Source organism: Erpetoichthys calabaricus, chromosome 4 (assembly GCF_900747795.2).
Source record: "Erpetoichthys calabaricus chromosome 4, fErpCal1.3, whole genome shotgun sequence".
NCBI classification, from domain to species: domain Eukaryota; kingdom Metazoa; phylum Chordata; class Cladistia; order Polypteriformes; family Polypteridae; genus Erpetoichthys; species Erpetoichthys calabaricus.
The window spans coordinates 120,420,658-120,434,717 of record NC_041397.2 but is presented as its reverse complement, the minus strand read 5'-3'; the positions used below and the strand labels follow the sequence as shown (position 1 = coordinate 120,434,717).

At 37.1% G+C, this 14,060-nt stretch overlaps 1 protein-coding gene across 2 annotated transcripts in view; it reads right to left on the bottom strand.

The window, feature by feature from the left end:
• The window catches only part of prrg1 (proline rich Gla (G-carboxyglutamic acid) 1), a 91,812-nt gene extending 78,034 nt beyond the window's left edge, over positions 1 to 13,778 (bottom strand). Inside the window, exon 1 of one of the 2 annotated variants that reach the window (XM_028799721.2) lies at positions 13,659 to 13,778. The gene's annotated coding sequence lies outside the window, so the exon portion shown is untranslated. The remainder of the gene's footprint in view (positions 1 to 13,658) is intronic. The other variant, XM_028799722.2, reaches the window with a different exon arrangement.
• Between the last annotated feature and the right edge of the window lie 282 nt (positions 13,779 to 14,060).

Genomic DNA, 14,060 nt, shown 5'->3' with positions numbered 1-14,060 from the left:
TTTCTGCGCAAATCTGTGACCCAAGCATGACAATATAAAAATAACCATATAAACATATGGTTTCTACTTCGCGGATTTTCTTATTTCGCGGGTGGCTCTGGAACGCAACCCCCGCGATGGAGGAGGGATTACTGTATATATATATATATATATATATATATATATTATATATATATATATATGACAGCAACACTCATAACAATGACAACACAATTACATTGACAATCATGTTACGTTATTTTTAAAATGTTTCCTTTAGTTTTTCATAACCTCTTTAACACACTACTTCTCCGCTGCGAAGCGCGGGTATTTTGCTAGTATATTATATATATATATATATATATATATTATACACACACACACACTTTTTAAAAACCTTGCCTATATTAAGTTAAGAAGTGTACTAAAAGGTAAAAAATAAGTCTCATACATCACTCGTAAAATAAAAGCGTGGGCGCTTTTCATCATTGCTAAGATTTTAAGAAGTGTTTTTTGAATGTTGATTGATGAAAAGCGCCCACGCTTTTATTTTACAAGTGATGTATGAGAGACATTTTTTTTACTTTTTAGTACACATTTTAACTTAGTATAAGCGTGGTTTTTAAAAAGTATATATATATAAATAAAATTTTCAACTTTTTAGTCTTGGGTTTTAGTATAATTTTGTAATCAATATTTTAACACTTCCTTTAATATTGCTATCTGTTACTAGCGCCATCTATTGGTGAAATCTTTAACTATTCTTCATATGAAAATTTCATTTCTTAATTAACATTGATTAATCAATCAATTAATGAAACTGATTATTGATTCATGTCTTGTCATCAGAAGTGAGTAAGTGTGCAAAATTTCAAGTCATTTGGACAATAGGAAGTGGATTGAATATCGATTACATGATTTGTACCAGACAACAAACAGGTGAAGTTAATATAAGTGTGGTAAAATAAATGTTACACAAAATAACTAAATATTGCACATTCAAAGAAAACAGAACATCAGCATTTATACTTTAACTTTTCTCAGCCTGCCACTATAAGATATAGAGCAGAACAACTAAAAATCTTAAAATTACTAAAAAAATAAATCTTACATAATACTTCCTTCCTTGACATCTCTACTTATCAATACTCATTGTGGTCTTTATAGATTTGTTGTCAAGAACACCAGAATCTGAATCACTTTTATTCATCAGTACTTAATGTACAGGAATTTGACTTGGTAGATTTGAAGTTGCTTATAACAGAACATAACATCACATACAAATAACATAAATAAGTTAAAAAGGAAAACTTCATACAAGTTTGCAGAATGGTACAATTATAAAGGAGATAGGTAAATGATGAACAGAATGTCAGCCTTTGCTGGTTTCAGACATGAACATTGACATGTGACTACATTGCCCCAGCACTAAACAGTCTCTCTGACAGTCAACTGCAATTTGCGAGCCACTTTGTTCAGCATTGGAAATTTAATATTGTCTGCAAGGGCTATCAGATTAGACAAAAAATACTAGGTTTGAACATTCAAATTAAAAATAAGTAAATATTTGAATATATTTGAACTTAGGTTAACGAGCAGGTAGATTGTACTGCACCTGTTTTAATTTTAAATAAAGTGAATCCTATTGCACTTTTTAACACTAGAATTACCAGAGTCTACGAAAAAACTTGTAAATCCAGCCCACCTTAAAACCGTTCTCACCTCTCTTTTGTCTTCTAAATGTGCCGATTAAGACGAGCAGCAAGCAGCCGGCTATTCCATCCCCCACCGTCGCAGAACGTTCACTAAGTTTTCTCAGCTCATGCCTTGTTTGATTATCTGGGAGTGACTGAACTACTGGAGTTTTACAGTGGAAATAATAGATCGTTATTTGGAACACACGTATTTCATGTGTGTTCCGTTTCTACAGGAATCTGTGTAAACACATTGTTAAAACAAACTTTTTCATATTGTAGTAATAAATGTTACAAAATGTAGGCATAAACTATAGAATGTGTGAAGCCTGACGTTCAAACACCAAATAAACACTTTCACAAAAGGTTCAAGGAATATATAACACCTTCCGTGGCGTAACGCTAAGATTTGCAGAATCAGAGCACAGCAGCCTTGCCGTGCCTTAGAGACCCGAGTTCGATGCCTCTCTGGGGAGGAAGTGTTTTTTTTTTTTTTCTTTGTAACCTCAAACGGACATAAAATTTATAAATCGGTATGCACTGTAAATCGTCAAGTTTAAAATGTCGATCGCGGTTATTTCTGTTGATTAATTCATGCTTTTTTACTTAAGAGTCAGAACAGGAGCTTATTCAGCTTCTGATCTAACTCTAACAGCGCCACAGTATAAATTCACACCCGTTCCGACGCTGTTCGTTTTCAAATAATATTGCATTACTTAGACGATGTTTTGTGATTGGTACTATTCGCGTCATAAAATGATTTCATCAAAACGTCACATATATTTGTCGCTTTTTTTAAAATGTGCGTTGGTCACCGCCAGCATGTTGTAGCATACAGCAACTTGCCACCTGCATGTTCTTGCACGCACTGAATAAGACAGCGCTATATGCAATGATAAGATTCAAATGTGAACAGTTCACACACACGCAAGGATCGTCTTTCTTACATTTACAACGTGTGTACCTGTTACAATGTACTCACTTCTCTCTATGCTGTGGTTTCTATTACACACCTGAAAGAAAGACAATATATGTGAAAAAAACATCATCGCACTAATGCAATATTATTTGAAAACGAACAGCGTCAAATCATGTGTGGATTTATGCTGGAACTGGAAATTCTCTGATGTGGAATCAGTTCTGTATGGTTGTGGGCATGGGTGTGAGTGGTGGACTTAACTGGGAATTACTGTGAATGTGCGTGGTGTTTTGAGATAATGAATAGAGCTGCAAATTACAGGTGCTTGTTCAGTGTAATAGGAACCATAGCACAGAGAGGTGTGTACACTGCAACAAGTACACATGTCGTAAATGTAGGAAGGGCGCTCCTTGGGTAAACTATAGCACGTCTTTATGTGAAAACAGCAGTGTCAGATGGGGAGTGTCTGATGATTGCATATAGCGCTGAAGTTACTGCTCTTTACTATGCTTTCCTCTGAATGTCCTGGAGTACAAAAGAAACAGCATACAGCAACATGTGGGGACTGGCAAGATTGGGGAAAAAAAAAAACACGCAGTCGTATGTATCATGATACACTGCAGAGCTATAGCGCATCTTTATGTGAAAACAGCAGTGTCAGATGGGGTAGGGAAGGATCCTGAACGTTACTGAGAGAATGAAAAGTGAATAAAAAAAAAACAAACAAAAAAAACAAAAAACAAAAACAAAGCCAACCTTTACAAATATCATAAGTTACACCGGCTGTTACAGGCTGAAATTAATTGTACCTTTTTATTCTAAAATAGTAAAAATAAGAGCAGTTCACTTCTCAAAATGAAGTTGAGCAGAATCAAACTCGCGATCTCTTGATTCCCAGTCAGCAACTGATACTGTTGCGCCACAGCAGCAGTCATAGTAAAAGAGTGTCAATGTCGCACACTAAGGCGGCTTTTTTTTCAGCAACTATATTTTTGAATAAAAGCGCACTTGTTCTGTTATATTTGTACCTTTCATGAAAGTGTTTCTTTGATATTTGGACTTCAGGTTTCATACATTATATAGTTTATGCCTACATTTTGTCATTTACTACTAGAATATGAAAAAATGTTTTAAAAATGTGTTTACACAGATTACTGTAGAAACGGAACACACATGAAATGCGTGTGTTCCAAATAACAGATCTATTATTTCTACTCTAAAACTCCACTCCCATATAATCGATCAAGGCATGAGCTGGGAGAAGTTCGTGCACATTCTAAGTCGATGGGGGGATGGAATAGCCAGCTGCTTACAGCTTGTCTTTATCTACACATTTAGAAGACAAAAGACGATGGCGGAGAGGTGCGAACGGATTTAAGAAGCGATTTAAGGTGGGACGGATCTACGAGTTTTTTTGTAGGCTCTGGTAATTCTAGTGTTAACAAATGAAGAGCAGACATGTTGACACAGTGATCAATCAAGCACTAGTTTAAAAAGATGCTTTGTAACAAGAGGTTGTTGCCACTTTGAGCAGCAGACAAGCTATCATTAACACAGTAGACCTCCCACTTAGACACCACACAGCAGAGTTAACTGATAAACAGCATTAAGCCAAGGCCTCCAAAATAAAACAAGTCAATAAACACATTGCTTTAGAATATTAATAAAGTGTTACAGACTATATTAATAACACATTGGATTATCAGACTAGTGCATCACCAAGCCAGACAGCACATATGTATATAGTAAAAGAGACAATGCAGTGGCTGAGGGGCACGCGCCCATGCGTAGCTTAGCACAAACAGAGATGAAAGTAAAAACTTGCCCAATATGAAGCTTCATCAGTTCAATTTGGTTAGGATTGTCCATGTTTAGGTCATCATGTACGGTGATCGAACTTGGCATGTTACACAGTCCAACTCTGTTCAGCGCCTCAGCTCATACCATTTGATAGCTGAATTCTGTTGCCAATAAGAAGAACTTCCGGTGAGATTATCAGGTAGATAGCCATGTAATTAAGGAATAGGCTCAATGCCCAGCATTTTGAAATATCTATAATGAAATTTTTTTTCCATGTGATGCGCTATGCTTTGAAATTATTAATGGTTCACATTGGTGACTACTAAAGGTGATGCCGGGTTCCCGTGTACACCGAATAACCAGTCTGGTTATGTGATCATATTAGCTAGAAAGGCACCTATCAATCAAAAAATAAATAACCAATTCAATTCCTTGTGAATCTACAAGTACATACAGTCTGTACATTGTATATATGAAAGAGTGTTTTTCCTCATTATTAAAATTATTAATGGATGGCTCTAGCGGTCTGCTTGGACAGGCAAGGAACCCTGAGGCCACCTACAGTGACAGGTCCGACTTATGAAAGAGCACCGCAATGGCAAAAAAAAAAAAAAAAGGGGTCTAGTTGCAAGTTTAGTAGAAGTGATGTGCAAAAACAGACCTGCAAATTTAGTGTCAATAAAATAAACAACCGTTCTTTTACAGCCAAATGTCAACGTTTCTGCATAACTTGCATCCTAAACCACGTCCTTTACGATTTGATAATCTTATTGTTTCAAACCATGATTTCAATTTGAAATCAATTAATTGTTCAGCCCTAGCATACAGCAAGTCATATTTGAGATCTGCCACCAGCCATTCCAAGGTAAAAGGCATTCCCAAGTTCAAGGTTCTAACAAAGAGGTTAACGACTTGACTGACCAAGTCAGGAAATGATTCCCTAAAGTCAAGCACAGTTATTTGAAGCCAGTGCAGAATGTAGCAGCTGAAACAGAAACAGAATTCAAGTAGTGAAATTCAGTAGACAATCTTTGGACCAAGATCTACTTTCTATATGAAATAATATCTTCTCATAGCAGAGATGTAAACATACGTCTCTGTACAACATACAAAAGCCCTTTCAGAGCAAACCTCTTCACAAGGCACAGTGGAATCATAGTGGCACAAGTTCATTAAAAGCCTGCCATTCAATCTATGTATGAGACAAAATGTGCAAATCTTTGCATGCAAAAAGAAACTGGAAATTGGATTTTCTCGTTGTGTATATGTGACTTATACATTTCATACAAAGAGACATTACCTATATGAAATTTGTGTAATAACCGAGTCTATCAAATATCCAGTTCAACTTGGTTGGCGTCTCAATGTAAAGAAAGAGAGGAAAGAAAAAAAATTGAGTCTTGGGCTGTACTTTGCAGGAATGGCATGAGTGTGTTAGTAAAAGATGCTATATTTTTATTGTTTCTGGAGAGGTGGGTGGCTGATATCAAATCGAAATATTTGAGTAGCAGAATCTTAAGAAGCATTTTGATAGGTAAAAGACACACCTGTGTGCACAATTACTCTTTAATAAATACATTTATTGATTATGTTTTAGTGTCAAAGTATCTACAAATATATTTTACCAATATCTACCAAAACCATCAGAACATTTAGACCCTGATCTGTACTTTTAGCCTTACCACCCACTTCTTTGCCCATACATACAGTAAGACATTGAGATGTATGGTTATGTTTCTGTTAACACAGTACATGTTGTATTACTACAGAGACATTATTTATGCTTCAAAGCACTTAAAAAAAATGTATTTTGATATTAACAAAATGGAGCAGCTCATTTCATCACCGATGTACATAAACCAAAGAGCCAATTCATTTGAACCTTGCCTTGATTTTAGTTGCTGCAGCTGTTAGCACTGATGCCGTGCAGTTTTCTCCCACATCCCACAGTCCTAAATGTGTGACCCTGGTGTCGATTACAAAATAGATGGATGACCAGATGGATATCTGTAGGTGAACAATCTCTGAATGAATGCAAAGCCACCGTTCCTTCATTGGGATAGTGTAGCACATGACATTATAAGCTATTAACTCGTAGATAGCAAAATTACTAGCAAACAAACTTACCTTGCTTATCCTCTCCTACTTCTTGAAATAAAAATTAATAAGCAACTCTAATCTGATCAATGACATCATGTACTCTCAAAGCATGCACAAATCTACTTCTGAGCTAATTCTATAATTGCTATTTTGCCCACCCCCCCCTTTTTTTTTTTTTAAATCAATCCAGCAATTACACGCTTCAATTCTTTCTTGAGATGTGTTAAAACTAATGCAGTGCTATAACACTATCTGCCACTTTCATACTGTATGGTGTAGTATTTACTCACACTTTTACCACATACTATTTGCAGTCACTCATCATTGTGGTACCGGATTTCACTTTGGTACGGATGCCGTAAAAAAACAAAATAACCTAGTAGTGTTACATTTTCAGCATTTTTTGAAATTGGTACCAAAAAAAAAAAAAAAAAAAAAAACCCACACACCTTGTGACACCCATACTAGTCATTGCAAGAGTTTAATTAAAACAGGAATATTCCATTCCAACACATTATTTGATTAAAATGTATTAGTTATTAATTAAGACAAAAAAAAATTGTTCTGCCCCAAGTACTGTTAGCTGTTACTGTTATTTGTTGAACTGTGCTCCCCCCCTTTGTCTTGTCATTTATTACAACACCTGTTAGTCGAAACCCACACTCACAGTGGTGTTATAAATATCCATAAAACTCATGTAAAGCACATAGGTCCCATAATGAATATTTAAATACAATACACCTCTTGTGTCTCACGTAGGCACCCCATTCCCTCTTGTTTCTGTCATATCCAAAATATATATTTTTAAGGTATATAAACCTCTGGGTTTGGTTAGGTGTGGTACTGAATCTCTGTCTACATGCATCTCTTGTCACAATGTGACCCAGGAAATCACTCGCCTTGTAAAGTGTTAAAGCTTTGTAAACTGTCTGCTATATACTGCTTTGTAAATCATTCCTTCCTATTTATTGTCTTTGGTTGTACACCTGTAAATACCTGTATGTTCTTTTGTGTATATTTCTGTTTACAAAAAGGTATGTCCAGTAAAAGCCTTCAAGAAAGCTCACCATTGTCATTTTTATGTGGATGTGCGGAGTTGTTTAAGATCTCTGCAAACATGCTGCACTAACGGTGTGGAGTGGGCTCAAAAAGATTTTTTTTTTTTCATCTTATTTGTTCAGCATAGGATGATACTTCCTAAATAATCCTGTGCAATAAAATACTGCAAGACAGCCCAATATGATCATTTCAAGTAAAAAAAATAATACTAAAACAAATTTATATTAAATGAAGCAAACCTGTCTCTTTAGATGGAGAGATTTTGCTCAATCAATCAATCAAACCAGTATGTTTCTGGAATTTTACAGTACTGATACTTGTGCCTGGATTGTGCGATTCTGGAGAATACTATGTAGAACTAATGACATTACAAGATTAAATACGTGATTCAAGATTAAAAAAAGTGATCCAATTGTGGATACCTAAAAGGGGTAAATTACTGAAAAAGTGTTTGTTTTCTAGAACTAGACAAATCAGATTTTAATAGTATCTGTTTTATTGATCACTCTGACAGACAAATGTATATTCACAAACAAACATAGTAATAAACCAAAATCTTGGTCTTGTAGATTAAGACTTTTTTTTTTTAATGTTCCATTTAAGCAACTGCCAGTATCTAAACAAATGTACCTTTACTCATGCTACTCCAGAACAGTAGTATCAAACCCATATCTTGGAGGGCCACAACAGCTGCATGTTTTTGTTCCAGCCACTTTCTTAATTTGTAGCAAATTACTACTGCTAATTCAACAAAACTTTTTTGATCTCAATTTTAATGGATTCTTTTTTTAAAATTTAGGGTATTTGTTTTTCTTTCTCCTTTTGCTTAACCAACAGCTAGAAAATAATGAGAAAATAAGGAGTTGGATTCCCCCAAGTCAAGTCAAGTTGGGAAGCATGCACTGACTGGTACAGTGCATTGCCGCACCCACAACATGACGAAACAGCTCGGGTTCCCGGTTTGCAACCCCCCCAGGCAGACACGCGGTCCAGTCTCACCCTCCGGAAATGACCCTCTATCTGCCTCAGCCAGGTGTTATGTGGGCGACCCCTTGGCCTGGTCCAGCCACTCGGGTCCCCAACAATGAGGATCTTACGAGCCGGAACACCATTGGGGAAACATGCCACATTAGTGGGACTCCGTAACTGACACTCCCTCACAATGCAGGTAATGTGCCTCATTCGGGACTCCATGAGCAACCGCTCATTCGGCACAAAGTCAAACCAACGGTAGCCACGGATTCTCCGAAAAGACACAGTACCAAAGGAGCCCAGTCTTCGTCTCATGTCACTGGATAGCGTCCATGTCTCATAACCATATAGCAAGACAGGAAGCACCAGGACTCTAAAGACTTGGACCTTTGTCCTTTTGCATAGATATCCGGAGCACCACACACCCCTTTCCAGCGACCTCATGACCCCCCCCCATGCTCTCCCAATCCGTCTGTTGACTTCATAGGAAGAGTCACCAGAGACTTGAATGTCACTGCCAAGGTAAGTAAACCTCTCAAAGAGGTTGACACTCTCTCCACAAACAGACACACTGCTGATGGCTGTACCCAAGAGGTCATTAAAAGGCCTGGATCTTGGTTTTACACCTAAGAAGTCTACCATTGACCACATCCTGGTACTCAGGGTTCTCATGGAGAGCAAATGTGAATATCGGCAAGAGTTTCTTTGCAGCCTTCGTCGATTTTCGCAAAGCGTTCGACTCAGTTGATCAAGCTGCCCTGTGGGATATCCTGAGGGTTTGCGGGATCCCCTCGAGGTTGTTGGATATCATGGCCGGCCTGTACACTGGTACTGTGCAAAGTGGAGGCAGGACCTCTGCGTTTTTCCCCAGTTGATTCTGGTGTTCGTCAGGGGTGTGTTCTTGCTCCTACTCTGTTCAGTACTTGTATGGACAAGGTTGTGGGGTCCAGCGGCTGAGGGGCATCTGTTGGTGAAGAAATATTCATGGATCGTGACTTTGCTGATGATGCTGTGATCTTTGCGGAGTCAATGGAGGCTCTGATCGGGGCACTCGAGAGACTGTGAGGAGTCTGAGTGTCTGGGCTTACGAGTGTGCTGGATTCCCCCAGTTTTACTAAATACCTAATATAAGTAGACCTTAACACCTAATAGTTGCACAAAGTTGCAGTGTTATGGATGAGGGGTTACACTTGCCATTCATCTAAAAGACTGCAGCTGCCAGTGTGAGTTTGCAGTAAATTCATAAAAATATCTGAAATACATTCCACAAACATGCAGCTTATGAGTGTAGGCAGTATGCGTAGAAAACATTTGGGTCAAAGAATCTCTGGACTAGCACATTAATGTTGCAACAGAAAGCTTTCAGGTTCCTAGAAGTCATGCAAAGCCTAAATGGTTATAAAATTACAACCCTATTAAAATAAAATACACCACACAAATGTCAAACCAGGGCTCCATGCTGCTAGACCTACTCACCATTCTACATGTGTCTCTTACCCCCACGCCACTCATGACTAAGCAGAAAGTATATAAGTTACACTCAAAAGAATACAAAACATAACTTTTGCTAAATATTAGGGCTTGATTGTCAATTACATTAATCATAACAGATAATAACATTTAACTCTGGTCCATGACATTTATTTCACATAGCAGCAATCATTAAATATGTCACTGCCTAACAAAGCAAAGGAGGATACATTTCAAAACAAACAGTAAATACAACAATAATATTTTACAATTAAAGTCTAAAGCAAATGCAAATAGAAAACAAACCAAGTAATTCAGTGAAGTAGATAACAGCATGGTGTTAAAGAAGATAGAATAAGAACACCATTACAGTTACAATGATTTTAATGCAGAAGAGGGAAGCTTTTAAGTGAGATCAGAAACTGTCCACTGCTGGAAGGCATATGAATAGACCTAAAACAAGAGCTCCACGGGATGTGAAATGTCATCTTGTGAACTTCATTGCTTGCTTACTATTTTTATTCTTGAGTTTGTGGTATGTAACTATGACTCACAAAATTTTTTCAAAGTTACTTTGGTGTTAGAAACTAGTATTATGGACTATATGGACAATATTCTAATTAGACAAAATGCTTGGCATACATGTTAACATAATTACACTTAGGAATGTGAATATCATTGGAAATAATTGAGGACAAAGGACAAGAATGCCCCAAAATTAAAAAATGTTGCCCTTAAAGCACAAGGGCAGGGACAGCAAAAAATTCACCACAACTGCATGTGATATTAATAAATTAATAGGTAAGACTGTCTCTATCATAGTAAAAGTCAACAGTGACACTCTGAATCCATCTAATGTAAATTATACACCTTTCTGGCTCCAATTTCAATCAACCAAGCATTACATGTCTGCATATGGCAAATAATGGTTAATCTCTCCGATGATGGCTTATGAAGGTTTTAATTTAGGTAACTAACAGGGTGGCCAACTATTGTTAAAATCTTGCGAGTAACTTATTACCCTGAATGTAGTACAAGTGGTAGTAGTAGTAATGTCACAATGAAATTCTTAATAGTTTGTCTGGCCAAAATGTAACATCACCTTCTTCAGGATACATGATAAAAAAAAAAGAATTGTTAATGTATTAAAATACCAACTTGAATTCATTGTGTAACATAACTGAAATTGATTGTGTTCTCTTAGAGTGAAGATGGTACACAAATATTTCATAATTAAAAACCTTATCAAGAATTTAAGATAACCTCTGCTACAGTAGCATGAGCATAAATACGCACACTGAACACTTACACCATCGTCTCATGCCCAAGTACACAACCTTCTATAAAAATCGAAATATTAGTTTTCAGAAATGCCATCAATATGCTTTTTTCTTTGACTTGTGAAAAAGATAAAAATGGAAGACCGTTTCTGTGATAGTTTTGAGACATGTGCAGCAGCTATTTTGTGCTACCTAGAAAACATTAACTGCCAGAATAAGTAAAAGATTATCTTTAACAGAGAGATAAGACAGTAAACAATGACCAGTGAGTCAGAGGTAGAATAAGAGGTGCCTACTTAATAATCAATCCCCTTATTCAAAACTAAAACAAGAGCCAACTAGATGTTTGGAACTGATCAAGTAGTGGGAATTAGACAAGGCAAAGCTCTGAAGTAAACCTCTATTTCATGTCCGTAGTGATTACATCTATCTAAATTGAGGCTGGAAGATTTTTGTAGGCACTGCTCAGGAATGTGTGCAATTGAAACATATGCTTTTTGAACATCTGCCTGGAGGATGGGTTTAAGAACTTATACACCGTAATCATTATTATAATGAATCTTTTGATATTGTCTGCTGATGTTCAATGTGTGCCCCCAGTGAATCCACTGTATCAGGAATTTTACCATTCCTGTTCTCAATAAATTTGGAGATTAGAAGTAGCTCTCACTACAAACAACGTGGTGTATGTAACTACTGTAGTACAAAATAATTTTTTGGTGCAAACTGCCTTTAAAACCTTATCTGCATAAAAAAAAAAAGGCAAATTTAAGTCACATTTACATAAGAACTGAGGTGTGGTCAGTTGGCAATGGAGGAGAAGACAACAAAAACTCAAAAATCAGAACTGATATTATACATTATTCTTCTAAATCTTCTGATTAGCTTTAATTTTGATTACTATTCACTCATTTCCTGAACCAGTTTAATCCACTTTCATCCTTTCATTTTATAAACCCTACTTATTCAGTACTGTACTGGGTATCATGCGATCCCTACCACATACACTAAGGAAGGTACTTTGGGTGGGATACCTGGCCAACACATGATAAACCCAGTTGTACTTGGTCAATTTTGCCTTCCTAATAAATCTGGCAGTGTGGACTGTGAAATTAAATAAAATATACTCAAATGGAGTACATTATGAAACTGACAACTGATAAGAATTGTACATGGAATGTGGACAGTTGAAAAACACACCAAACGTCTTCCTAGTTACTGAAATTAATCTTTAACAAATAAGTTTATCTTTGAGGGAATAAAGGCTTGAAAACAACGGACTAATTATTGAAATACACAAACTCGCTAGACATCAGATTCAAAGCTGCCCTACAAACACAATGAGCACACACCCAAATGACATCTGAAAGCATTCAAAGCACTGGGTCTCTACTTGCACATAAATGCGGCCCGAACAGGCTCCGGCTGGCACCCTGGATTGCATTAAGAGAGTGTAAAGATGGGTCGATATGGGGCTAAAACAACGTACACACGTGAAAATGATTAGAGCTGTTTGAATTTACATATAATAAATTCTCACTGTATCAAAACCTTTTTATGAGTAACGATATTCGGCGTACAGTATTAAATGAATATTTTTAAAGAGTACTGATTGCGATTTCAGCCGTAGCAATTAAGGATATGACAAATCAACTAAACTGAACGCAACTTTCTGACGTCGCTGCGTTGCGAGTTTGTCGGGCAATATCAGGCACACTCTCGCTTTTATTTTTATTATTTTTTTTAATCAAGTATGCGTTTAAATATCGCAGTTTGCTCGTGTCTGCTCTTACGGATTAGCAGTCGCCAGTAGTAATAAAGACATTCATTAGACGTGATCGTACCCACGTTGTCATTTGTTTCTCCAGTGACCGCAAATTATCTCACTGGAGTCAGATGACTAGCTGAATGGAGGGAGGGGTAGGTGGGAGCCAAATGGAAACACAGAACTGCCGAGTCCGATAAAAAGAGTGATTGTCAAAGACCACTCTAGAGCGAGGCTTTTGTTGTTGAGTCACGAACGCCGTGCGCCGATTTCGCATCACAAGGAGAAAGATCAGTCCGGTGCTCGAGCAAACGCTGGATGTGTCCCACAACCCGAAAAACAAAATCCATTTGTTTCCTCCGAGACAGGCGCATTGTCCTACGGGGTGCCGTTACTTAAATCTGTTGTTTGCAAAAGACATAAACGATAATACAGAATTGAAATCGGAAGAGCGAAAGAACAAGAAGACGGGTGGCAGGCGATTAACAGTGTACTGTCGTTCCTCAAACCTGCTGATTTGTGAACTATCAGAAGGTTATATTTTGCTGAAACAGAATAATTCATTCAGAAAGAATTAGCTCAAACATAAATTGTTATAGACTGTAAAACACAAAACTTACTTCACCTTTCAGGCTCCTCTTCTCAGCCTTTTCCAGCCCAACTCATACCGCGCATGCTCACTTCCACCACTGGGCGAAACTAACCGATAGAATACGGCGGAGCAGCGGCGATCTCGGCTGACAGGCGTTTTAAAGGCACAGTTAACTCGTTTCGTGCTGTATGATCTAACATTAATAATAAAAAAAATCGACGAATTCCAATGCAAATCGGGATTCCGTGGAAGTTATTAATCAAATAGGATACACTTTGGCAATAATAGTGATGCTCTTCATTTATTTATTAATGGCATATCCCTTACAGTGTGTGTTTTAATACATACAATATTGAATGGTGTCACGTGAATCCCAGATAATCTCTTTTAAAATTTATAGATGTGATGCACAGAAATAAAAAGTGAGTGA